Source organism: Hemicordylus capensis, chromosome 6 (genome assembly GCF_027244095.1).
Source record: "Hemicordylus capensis ecotype Gifberg chromosome 6, rHemCap1.1.pri, whole genome shotgun sequence".
Lineage (NCBI taxonomy): Eukaryota > Metazoa > Chordata > Lepidosauria > Squamata > Cordylidae > Hemicordylus > Hemicordylus capensis.
This window is the reverse complement of record NC_069662.1, coordinates 127,720,554-127,733,441: the sequence shown is the minus strand read 5'-3', so window position 1 is coordinate 127,733,441 and position 12,888 is coordinate 127,720,554.

Sequence of the window (12,888 nt, the reverse complement as noted above, 5' to 3'; positions counted from 1 at the left end):
CATTCTTAAGCCATTGCCAGGTCTTGCTGATGTCTGATTTTCTACTTATATTGTGCAAATATTGACCATGCAGGGGCTTATTTTTTCATTTTTCTGCTCGGTTCTTGACTTGTTCTTGCTTGTAGGCCTGCTTTCTTTCATTGGTGTTGAATAGTTTCTCGTTATTGACCATTTTAAGTGCATCTTCTTCACTGTCCTTGATATATTCTTCAAGGCCTCTTTTCTCCTCCTCTACTGTTTGATGGACTTGCAGCATTCCTCTTCCACCTGAGCTGTGAGGGAGGTATAGCCTATAGACATCACTGCGGGGGTGCAGAGCATGATTGATGGTCATGATTTTCCTAGTCTTACGATCCAGCATCTCTAGCTCTGCCTGGGTCCAGTCTATTATTCTTGCAGTGTATCTGGTAACAGGTATAGCCCAGGTGTTTATGGCTTGTATGGTGTTCCCTCCATTGAGTTTGGACTTGAGGATTTTTCTAACTCTCCTGATGTATTCACTTCCAATTTTTCTTTTAACTTCAGTGTGTGCGATGTTATCAGCCTGGAGAATGCCCCAAGTATTTGTAAGGTTCTTTCTCTTCCAGGTTCTTGATCTTGCTTCCATTGGGCAGTTCTATTCCTTCTGTTTTTCTTATTTTTCCTCTGTTCATGATTAATGCAGCACACTTGTCTAGTCCAAACTCTATTGCTATATCGCTACTGAATATACGGACAGTGTTTAGCAGTGATTCGATTTCTGACTGGGGCTTTCCATACAACTTCAGATCGTCCATGTACAGCAGATGGTTGATTTGACTTGATGTTTTAGATGTTTGGTATCCGAGGCCTGTTTTGTTTAGTATTTGGGGTCATGGCGATTACAAACAACAGAGGGGATAGTGAGTCCCCTTGGAAAATTATCTCTTCTAATGCTAACCTGTCCAAGTGTATCGCCATTGATTGTTAACTGTGTTCTCCACATGCTCATTGCTTTTTAAATAAATATCTGAATGTTTTTGCTGACACCAGTTGTTTCTAAACATTTTAGTATCCATGTGTGAGGCAATGAATTGAAGGCTTTCTTGTAGTCAATCCATGCAACACTTAGATTTCTTTTTCTTCTCTTGCAGTTTTCTAAAATCATTTTGTCAATCAGCAGCTGGTCTTTTGTGCCTCTGGTGTTCGGGCAATTTCCTTTCTGTTCAACTGGAAGCTGTTTGTTAGTTAATAAGTGTTGCATCACTTCATCTGCTATTATTCCAGTTAATAATTTGAACATGGTTGGCAGGTTATCGGTCTATAATTACTTGGAACTGCACCTTTTGCTGGGTTTCTTCTTTATTTGGTGTTTCTACGTTTCTTGCAGTTTCTCCTTCTATGCTTTGGTAGAAACATCTCTTCTTCTTCTTCTTCTTCTTCTTCTTCTTCTTATTATTATTATTATTATTATTATTATTATTATTATTATTAATTTGCCACCCGGATTTGGGAAGCTTGAATATGGCAACCCTATGTCAAGGAGACTTCATACATTATCGGCAGGAATAACTCTAAGGGTATCAAAGAGTAGTGGGTGCCAGGGATGTAGACTTTTCAATTTCCCAGGTATGGCACATGGTAGGAGAGGTCTTATGGTAGCACACATGAATTCTGCTCTTTTCTAAGCAGGGTCCACCCTTTCCTCTTTTTTATACTACTTCTAATCAGAGAATTATAGAGAGAAAAGGCCTCGAGAGGTAGCCGTGCCTCCTAAGGACGTGCCTCCTAAGTAACACTGCATGCATGCAAGTTGCATAAATGGAATTACAGAAGAGTAAGTTTATGGGTTTACTTCTTTGTGACATTTGTGCAACTTGTGTGCACAGAACACTGCTGGGCTGATGTACCCTTATGCGGTATATCAGCCACTGTGCTTCATTCCGGTCATTGTTGCCAGAACCTAAGGGGTATATTCGTGGGTCAAATGGGCCGTAACCCAAAATTTGGCTTAAAATAAGCCAAATCTGCTTATTGCACATGCATAGATTTAGATATGTCTTATGTTCTTTGGATTTCAGCCCAAATGTATTTCTTTGGTCTTAAAGCCAATAGTCTTTTATTTCTCTTTTCATACATTAAACATGGAAGCACACACATGCTTGCTACACAGGAACAGAGGAAGCTGCTTTATACCAAGTCAGATCATTGGTCCATCTAGCTTAGTATGGTCTACACAGACTGGCAGTGGTTTCTCCAAGGTTACAGCCAGGAGTCTCTCTCAGCCCAATATTGGAGATGCCAGGTAGGGAACCTGGGACCTTCTGCATATAAGCATGCAGATGCTCTTCCCAGAGTGGCCCCATCCCCTAAGGGGAATATCTTACAGTGCTCACATGTAGTCTCCCATTCAAAGGCCAACGAGGACAGACCATGCTTAGCATAGGGGGCAAGTCATGCTCACTACCTCAAGACCAGCTCTCTTCTCCATTAGAGCAAATGTTCTAGGATGCATCCACATTAAATTTCATTCCCATGGATCATGTTGCATCAATAGTTTGAATCAGGTTTGGCGATAGTTCCCCCTCATGATGTTTAATTCTAATGCATGGTTTGACTTCAGTCACTGTCTGCTGCTTGAGGACCACTGCAATACCATCTTCAGACCCCTGCATTTTTCATAACATTTCCTCTTCTCCGAATATTGAGACGGAAAGTGGATTTCTAATTCTTATTCCACTCATTACTAAACAGGAACACTGAGGTCACAGCAAATAAAGCGGTATGAGTTAATGAGAACAGCTTTAGCAAAAGAGGAGGTGTTGCTCAAAGTACATCAAGTGCTTCCCATATATTAAGAAGCCCCAGCTGAATCAGTTTAATAATGTTGGGATTTACACAATTATTACAGAACCTTCATTATTCACCCTGTCTGCGCATACCACAGCACAAATGAACATCTCAGTCTGGTGGTATTAACTTTGCCATTTTCTAACCCATTCCCAGGCCATCTGCTACATGCTGATCATTCGCTGCTTTAACATTTAACAGTTACCCAACTGCAACTTAGCAGATTTGTGTACTTTTGAAAACAGCTGGTTTAATAACTGCTTCAGAGCTTCTGGATAAAGAAATTATTTTGTAGTTCTTTATAAGAGTTGATAAAAGAGAGAGAGAGAGAGAGAAGGTTATAACACTTGCTCCCCACTTGCATATGCAACTGTTTACATTATTTCCCTTCACACTTGGAAGAAATATTTTGACAATTTAGAGAATAATAATGTAAGGGATTGGAAGGGATTTGTCCTCTGTTTATAAAGTCCACTTTGTGTAAAAGTCCACTCTTGGCATCTCAATTTCTGTGGCACTCAAGGGTCTGACGTGGCCAACATTGTTTGACCAACTTTGACTTCCTCGGCTCAATAGATCACATGCTGATTTTATGCAGATCAAGTGGGATCAAGTAAAATTCACAGACTAATTGTATGCTACAGTTGCTGCCCACCATGCAGGTGAGTGCTGTAGCACCTAAAATAGCATCCCAGCACCTGGCAGGTCATGCAATCCTCAAGTCTCACTTATTTTATTACTTGAAAAATTTCTACCCCACATCTTGACTCATAATAACCCACAAGATGGATTACAAACTTCATCAAAATATTGGTTCACATACTGTGCATCTGGGCTGGGGCACCATGGGAATTGCTGCATGCTCTTAACATAGTGTGCATGTCAGTGTTGTGCTGCCTGTGTTAGGAACATATGAACTAGTAACATAGGAAGCTGTCTCATTTACCGAGTCAGACTATTGGTCCATCTAGCTCAGTATCATCTACACAGACTGGCAGCGGCTTCTCCAAGGTTGCAGGCAGGACACTCTCTCAGCTCTATCTTGGAGATGCCAGGGAAGGAACTTGGAACCTTCTGCTCTTCCCAGAGCAGCCCCATCCCCTGAGGGGAATATCTTGTTACAGCACTCACACATGTCTCCCATTCAAAGGCAAACCAGATCAGACTCTGCTTAGCTAAGGGGACAATTCATGCTTGCTACCACAAGACCAGCTTTTCTCTCCTGCCATAGACCAGCTCTCCTTCCATGTTTGTGCCTCCTGGTGTGAGGGCCCATCTTAGCAGCACATGTGCACACCCTACTAACTGCTCACCCACCACCTCTACCACTTGCCTACCAGTGCCACCTCCACATGTCACTTTCAAATTCTTACAAATTCTTCCTCCTTCAAGCCTAGGAGCCAGGAGTGGGCAGAGGAGGAAGAGGCAGGCTGGCAGGCAAGGGGGTCAGAGGCAAGCCAGCAAGCATGAGGCAGATGGTGGAGATGGGTGTGAGCAGCGGCAACAGCCACCACCGGCCAGCTGGCTGGTGGCAATCGGGTAGAAGGGTGTGGCAGTGGGAGGGGAATGGGCCCAAGGGGTGGATGGGACCATGTTCCAGGGACACCCTGGAACACAGGTCACTCCACCACTGGTGTACGGATTGATCCTGCACACTGGAATTTGCACAAATGCAATTGCACCATGGTATGGCCATGGAAAATAATGGTCGTACTATCATGCAACAGCATTCACACAATTTCTGACATTCGTGCAAGAGCTCTCCTGTGCAACTGTGTACACACTGCGTTAGGAATACGCAGTAGTTCCTAGAGTACCCCAAATGCCTATGGGACACTGAGTAATATGTGAACCAATAATAATAAACAATAAAATAGAAAAATGTCCAATCACAGCCAACCAAAGAACCAGTAACTACCAGGAGCATCCACAAAATAATCCAACAAAACTCCAACAGTCCGTAAACCATAAGCCGATCTGCCTCCACAGTTATCTGAAACAAAAATGTTTTCACTCACAATGTAAAGGCAAGCACAGTCAGAGTAAGATGAGCATTCCTGGCGTGAGAGAGCTCCATAAGCTTGGAGCTTATGCTCTTCAGAGGCCCTGAGGAGCATGTTACACTGAGATCCATTTGTGATGATACTTTAGTGAGTTTTTAACATCCAATGAGCCCTTTCTCACAAGCTGTGAGGAAGGGCAAATTGTTTGTGGGTTTATGGAGACTAAGCCCTAAAGAGCTTACCTCCCCACAGATGATCATTTTGCTGCCCCTGGGTGGACGGATCACCCACTCACATGAGCACCAGCTGTTACCAGTATCTCTGAGAGTAAGGGTGCCAGGATGTGTTGCCATGTGTTGCCCCACCCCCCCGGAGCTCCAATAATGTACCACACAAGTGTATGGTGCATTATGGAGATCTCCCCCTCCCCTCCCTGGGTCTGCCAGTCTCCCTTAGGAGTCTTCCTTAACCCAGTTTTGCACTTGTGTGTGAATAGCCTCAATGTGTCACCTGCTTTACTGCCATGTTGGTTTGTCAGTATTGTTACTTGGAGGGTTCCTGTGCCTTTCATAGATACTAACTGGTGAAGCTTTATCTCCTTCTTGTTTTACATCTTTACCTTCTTAAAAATTCAATTGCTTAAATATTGGACTCTTGAGAAACAGAGGGAGGGGTGGGGAAAGAAATATGTGGGATGGGAATATGTTAAATTACACATTTCTGCTAATGCATATCTGCATAAATATTTTTGTTTTGCATCCTTACATTCTTGTGAGTTCAGTTGCTGTTTGGGCCCTCAAGAACCCACACATTAAATAATGTACGTGTCATGGTTTGTGTGCATAGGGGATGATGCTTATCTTGGGAGAGTTAGGTTCAGGCTCCAAAACTACCTAGCAGCACCTGTCCCACATTTCCAACTACCGCGCTTCTGATGGTAGCAGAACATGAAGCAAGGTTACCTAAGTGTATAGCAACTTGCTTTGGATGCAACCGGGCAAATGACCAATGTTGCATTCTGTCTAATAATCTGTTGTCTTTTGTTGTTTGGATGTTTGTCCCAGTGGAGATCCTGTAGAATGTGTGCAGGGGTGGCCTCAGAAAGAAAAAGGAGGGAAAGGAGAAGGAGAAAAAATGGAGTTGCTTTTGAGCAAAGCCTTAGCTAAAGCCATATAACGAGGCTATTCTCACAATTGCCCAAAAGCGGGCTAAGGAAGCCTAGCCCACTTTGGGGTGATTGTGTGCTGTAATGGGAGCTGCACAGCTCCCAGCAGCAAGCCTCCATAAATACCCCTCCCCTTAGATGAGGTTAACGGAGCGAGCGCACTGTTAACCTCATATTTTTGCTCGTGTGTTGCAACACACAAGTAGACTCCCGACCGGGAGGTTGCAAGTAAGCCCACTCTCACTGATCGTGAGAAGAGCTTCAATATTTCTTTGCAAGGGAAGCAGATATAAAAACTAACCTGGGTGGCTAGTGGCGGAGCAAGGAGTGTGTGAAAGAGAAGCAGCCAGGGCAGGGAGGGAAGAGGAGTCAGGGACTCGGGAGATACAGCTGCTGTTTGTTTGCCACCCTGCCTCCAGTTCATTGGTACTGCCCACCACCAGTGTATGGATGTTTAGAAGAGCCGTTATACCCTATCCCCACTCCAGTGCCACTGTTTCCTGTTATAAATCACTAATACAAAAATTTGCTGGGCAAACAGAATCTTTTGAACTTCTAAAGAGGTTTGCACTTTGCTCTGCTAGAGATTACCTCCAGCCTTCTCCCCCCCCAACCATGCCCCTACCTCCACTTTAAAAAATCACTTTCTTTATTTAAGCTAAGTTATACAGTATACTGTTGTATCTGTCTTCAAAGATAGGTTGCTGTGCCAACACTGGCATATTGATGGGTTGGGTTCTCCTGCTAGAACACAGCAGCAAGGTACTAGATCCCTTATTTAGATTTCAAGTAGAAATTATTTTGTAGTTCTTTACAAGAGTTGGTGAGAGAGAGGGGGGGAGGGGAGGGAGGGGTTCTTTGGTTCTTCTGTGGGCTTGCTCCCTTCTGCAAATGCAACTGTTTATTTCTTTCACATTTGGAAAAAATACTCTGACAATTGAGATAATTATAATTTAATCAGTCAGAAGTGATTTCTTCTCTGTTTATAAATATAATCTGTGCAAAAATCCACCTTAAGCTTGCTCCCAGCATCACGTTTTCAAAACCTTTTCAAAACCTTAACATGGTTCCTGTTAATGGTCAAGGGTAAATAATGGATGGGGATGTGAATTTAGTTTACCTTTAAGTGTTTTATCTCTCACACTGATTTCATTTGGACATGTCTGTAACTCACTTTTACTCACTTAAACCCTCTGGGATAGAATGAGTTAGTAATGGAAATACATAAATACAATTATACTTTTTTATTTCTTACCTCTACTCTCCATTGTGGCTCAGATTAAACATAGGAAGTCATGGCTATGGTTTTCATTGAGTTATGAAGTTGTGAACCATGCCTCCATGGAAACTTGCCTCAATAAGGGCATGAGAATACAACCCCATGACATTTATTCACAATATTCCGCTTGCTCATAGAAGTGTCCTCCTTAAACACACTGGTATTTGGTATTCACACGGTCATACATTTGCAGCAGAAAAAGGATGCCATGAATTGGTTAAACAGACAAAGCCCTGCATTAAGAGGCCGTGACAGTGAAGATGCATGGAGGTGTGTATGTTTTTTAAACCACTTCTCCTGTTATACAGCCATCACTCAAACTGACAGCATCCTTTAGATTAAGTTTGGATTCCCCAGCACAAATTAATTAATCTGTCCAGGACTTCCTATCTCACTGTTTCAATCAGCCAGCAAATAAAGCCAATCAAGATTTCAATTCTTTCCTGATTAGCCAGTAAACTGTGACAGTAGACTTCTGACAGGGCTTCTGGCACTCACATGCAAGCTCATTTAGAGTGGCTAGCAAGCATTATGAGTAGCCTTTGCTGAAAAAAGGCTAAGAAGAATGCTTTATTACCTTTGTACCTACCTACCTACCTTTGTGATGATAACAGATGCCTTTCAGGAAACCTGAATAGCATATACAGTACATGAAGAGCAGAATAATAGAGGATTGGTATAAACACAAGCAACGTGACAATGGTATAGAATTAGAATCATAAACATCTATCATACTATAATGCACATTCACAGAGAAGAATCACATTTGTGAAACGCTGTAGTGGATTGTCGGTTCTAGTGCTTACCTGATATTAGGATACAAAGGAATCAGGTGGCGGAAGAAACCTATTCACATGTTATGTTCAATGTATATACAATCTGTGTACGCTCATCACAATCTGTGATGTGTGTTCTCATCGTTATTCACACATTATGTTCAATGTACTCTTCCTATCTGAAACCTGTATTTGAGGGGGCCTATACCCAGATTTGCTTTTAAAATGAACGCTTTGGACAGTCATTCACACAAATCTTCAGCCACTCGTATGCATTTATAACAGAATGTCTGGACAGGGCTAAGGAGAGATTCATATGCCACAGCATCATGTTTTGATATCCTAAATGTGTGTTCTGTTAGAATAGCCATATCCACCATCATCTGGAACCAAGTCTGAGAACCCCTAGACCAAAACATTATATAAAATAAACATGACAAGCCTCTACAAAAAGGCTTCAGTGCTAAAATGATCACTTTAATGAAATCAGGCCACATATATAGTATAAACATATGAAGCTGGGGTGTATTGGGCGATACGTCTTGTCTTCATAATCTGCTGCATGAAGGAGAGCGAGGACACATCTGCCCTTCCATTCACCCAACAGACCAGCCCTGCTTTCTTTCCTGCCTGCAGGGGTTGCTAAGGTAAAGTGTGCCGTCAAGTCAATTTCAACTCCTGGTGCCCACAGAGCCCTGTGGTTTTCTTTGGTAGAATACAGGAGGGGTTTATCATTGCCTTCTCCTGCTCGGTATGAGATGAAGCCTTTCAGAATCTTCCTATATCACTGCTGCCCAATATACAGCAGGATTCGAACTGGCAACCTTCTGTTTGTTAGTCAAGCATTTCCCCGTTGCGCCACTTAAGATGACGCGGGGTTGCTAGGTGCTTGAAAGATTCGGGGCCAGAGCCCACATCCTCCCTTTTGATAATTAATCATCCCCACCGAATCTTTATGTGTGTTTTTCAACATCTCTAATATTATAATATAGCATCTATGAAGGTGGAAGCAGCAGAGTGTGAGGTGGAACTAGAAGCTCTCTCCCATGCTCTGTGCAGGTGCTTCCAGTGCTAAGCTTCCTTGCTGGAAGAGGTCATGGAGGAGGGAAATGGCAAATGAGATTTTGAGCTCTGAGCATTTCATTGGAGGCCCATGTCCCAGGGCCACTGCCTAATGATGCTCCTGCCTGCACATACAGAATATTTACATACCACCTATGCATATCCATTCCAGCATGCGTAAATTAAAATGGTGTGGTTGATCATCTAAATTAAATCAGGCAATTGTTTTCGTCTATACCTATCTGATTATAGGTGGCATTTAAATGATCCATCCCTGCAACTGTGCAGCAGGTGGGTGGGGAGGGGCAATGCTGTCTTGCTCTCCTTCACATGATGGGTCAGATGTATTATCCAATCCAGCATGCTGCTTTATACCGAGTCAGGCCATTGGCTCACCTTGTCCAATATTGTCTATTCCTTTCCTGCTATTTGTGATTTCTATTTTCTTTAAACTGCAGATGGTGGAGATTTAACCTTTAATCTTATGCAAGTTGAGCGTATACGCTACTGCTGTGCAAAAAACCCTTCTTATCCATGGTAATACTATTACTATAAATATAAAATTGCATCTCCCTAATTACATTCCTAAGTAAATTTGTAATATTTTAAATCACTTTGCCAAACAACAGCAAAACAACCAAATATGAATCAGTGATATTAGATTTTAAATCATTTTCACTTTCCTGATTACAGTCCTCCAAATAATATGCAAAGCATTATTAAAATGTCACCTTCATTGCAAGAGTTTCCCAATAAAAATAATATAATTAGATACATTAGAATTTTCTTGGCATTGAGAAACAGATTAATGACGAAGCATAATATAGTTAATGTAACGCTAAGCTACAAGTTATTTGGTTGATTGGTAACTTCAAATGTCCATCCATAATCTAATACCACTGTGGCTATCAGTTAACAGCATATTCACATACATGTGATGGAAAACCATTGCCATAATCCAGAGTCACAGCAAAATCAATGGAATTTCTGACTTGAACAAGACTTGAGGACAATCAAATTTACCTTAATTGCTGGCTGAGTGTTTTCTGCTCCGTAAGGTATCTTGGGAGATGTCCACATAAGAACTTTGGGCATCTATGATTGAGTACTTATGGTGGCATTATACCACTATCACTGAAAGTGTTCTTTTTAGGAGGAATTATGATGCAGAATCCAAGAACTCCTTGTTGATCCCATTCTTTATGTTTAACTGGTTATGTAGCCCCTGTAATAGCCATACAGGACAAAAGATCAGAACAGGACAGAAGCAAATTGAAACACCCTCCCTCCCCACACACAAACATCTATGTAGGTGTACTCTACACAGCAGGAGAAGAAGCTGCACAAGAGAACCCAAAAGATCTGGGATCAAGATTCCCTATACAGTAGAGGCACATCCACATTTGGGGTAGGGTATAAGGATGTACAAACAGGTTCGGCATCGAACGTGTTCGATGCTAAGCTGGTTTGGTTTGACGGTTTGGGGTCAAACCGAACTACCCCTGGTATGACCCAGACCACGCAGAGGCCTATTGTGCAGGCACGGTGGCCTCCAAAATGGCCACAACGCCAAGGTGGAAAGGTCGATTTCTTAAATAAGGAAGGCTGGCAGGAGGAGGAGGAACCTCTGCAGACCCCCCCCCCACCTCGGACAACTCCGGGGAGGGGGGGTGTTAAGCGTAAATTTTAAAAAAACTCATGAAACACACACACCCCCAACAGGATTGGATCAAACTGAACCCTGGGGGTTCGAGGCCTGGTCCAATCCAGGTCCAGACTCAAAATGAACCGGACCATCCAGTGCACACCCTTAATATGGTGTGAGGGGCATGACCTACAAATTAGGATGTCCCCTCTTCAAACCTCTTTTTAGCCACCCTCTATTCAGACCCCCTCCATCTATAATTCGCTCGCGCAGGGCATACTGGAGCTTCCAGGGGCCGCATGGCCCCCGAGCTCACCAGCCCCTGACAGCTCCATCACGGAGCTGGCAATCATGTGGGAGGCCGATCCGGCTGCCCAGGGCTCCCTTCCTGCTCAAGTGCAGGGAGAGCAGGCTTAGCCTGCTCTCCCCATGCACCCTCCAAAACCAGGTCTCACTGATCATGAGACCCGGCTCTGTGGCTCTGCACCGAGAGAAGCCTTCTTCTTCCACTTGAACAAAGTTCATGAAACAGTACAAAATCATTTCCCCATTCCACCTTCAATTTTCCCCTTCCCCTTCCACCATGTGAAGCGCTTCACTTGACAGGTGTGAAGCACGTGGCGGGGTTTTGATGGGGATATGCAGGGTTGACGGGGTTCTGTGGGGCTGAGCCCTCTCTCCCCATAGATGAGCAGCCGCTCATTGCTGGGTGGCTGAGTCGGCCACCCACACAGCTACCGGCGGCCTCCGGGAAGCTCCAGGATGCCCCATGCGAGCGTGCGAGGCATTCTAGAGGGACCCCCGAGCCCGGGAGCCTGCAAGCAGGGGGTCTACTCATGTGTTGCTGCATGCCACGGTGACACATGAGCAAAAAAAACCAACCAGGGAGGCTATTCACATGATGAGAGAAAATTGGGCTAACAGAGGCTAGCCCAATTTTCTCCCATCGTGAGAACCACCGGGCCCGGCTGCGGGTTGCTTATGTAGCCCAGTGCTAAAACCAGGTTTGCGGAGCAAGCACTCTGCAAACCCGTTTTTTCTGATTGTGAGTTGCCGCGGTGCAGCTCCAGACCATAGCAACTCACAAGGAGACCCCCGGAGGGGAGGCGAAAAGCCACCTCCCAGCTCGGTAGTCTCTCCATCATGCCCCGAGTGCTCGCGCAGCGCATTCTGGAGCTTCCGGGGGCCCCCGCTCCCCCCAGCACCTGCTGGTTTCATAACGGAGCTGGCAGTCGTGTGGGCGGCTGGTTCGGCTGCCCGGAGCAGACTGCTGGGTCATCTGCAGGGAAAGCGGGCTACGCCCACTTTCCCCACTATCCCACTCCAGGCGGCTCCGACTCAATATGAGAACTGCCTCAAGGTTAAGGAGCGATCTCTCTGTTAACCTCATTTAGGTGAGGGGGGGATATAATGAGGCTAGCTGCCAGGAGCCACACAGCTCCCATTGCAGCACACGATCGCCCCAAAGCAGGCTGGGCTCCCTTAGCCCGCTTGTGGGTGATCGTGGGAATAGCCTCACTGGCTCTCATCCAGAGTAACCCTGAATTGACATACCAGGGTTTTCCATTGTGCAAGCAAGGTTCCATTTTTGGCAGGCAATCTCGTTGGTTTACAAGTGGCTAACCCGCTTGAGAAGCCCTCCCCTTAGCCCACGTTAGCGGAGCGAGCACTCCGCTAACCAGGGTTCACGGATTGTGTGCTGCTGCAGCACGGCTCCACACTGCAGCAACTCACAAGGAGACCCCCAACAGGGAGGCTAAAATGTAGCCTCCCAGCTCGGGGGTCTCTCTGCATGCTTGCAAAGGGCAAGCTGGAGCTTCCGAGTGCTGTGCGGCCCCCGATCCCCCCAGCCCCCACCAGCTCCATAACGGAGCCGGCAGCCGTGTGGGCAGCCGATCCGGCCGCCCAGGGCTGCATCCCAGCTCGTCTCCCCGCTAACTCTCTCCTCCCGCTCGCCTCCCTGCTAACCTTCTCAAGGCGGGTCTCACTGATAGTGAGACCTGCCTCCCTGATTTGTTGGTGCAGGGTTAGTCTGGATGTTGGCCACTGTGTTGTGAATCCACCTTAATTAATACAGTTCTCAACAAGCAAGCAGTTTGCACTGCTAAACATATAAAATCACCCAGAAATCTTTGGATTCAGAATCCCAA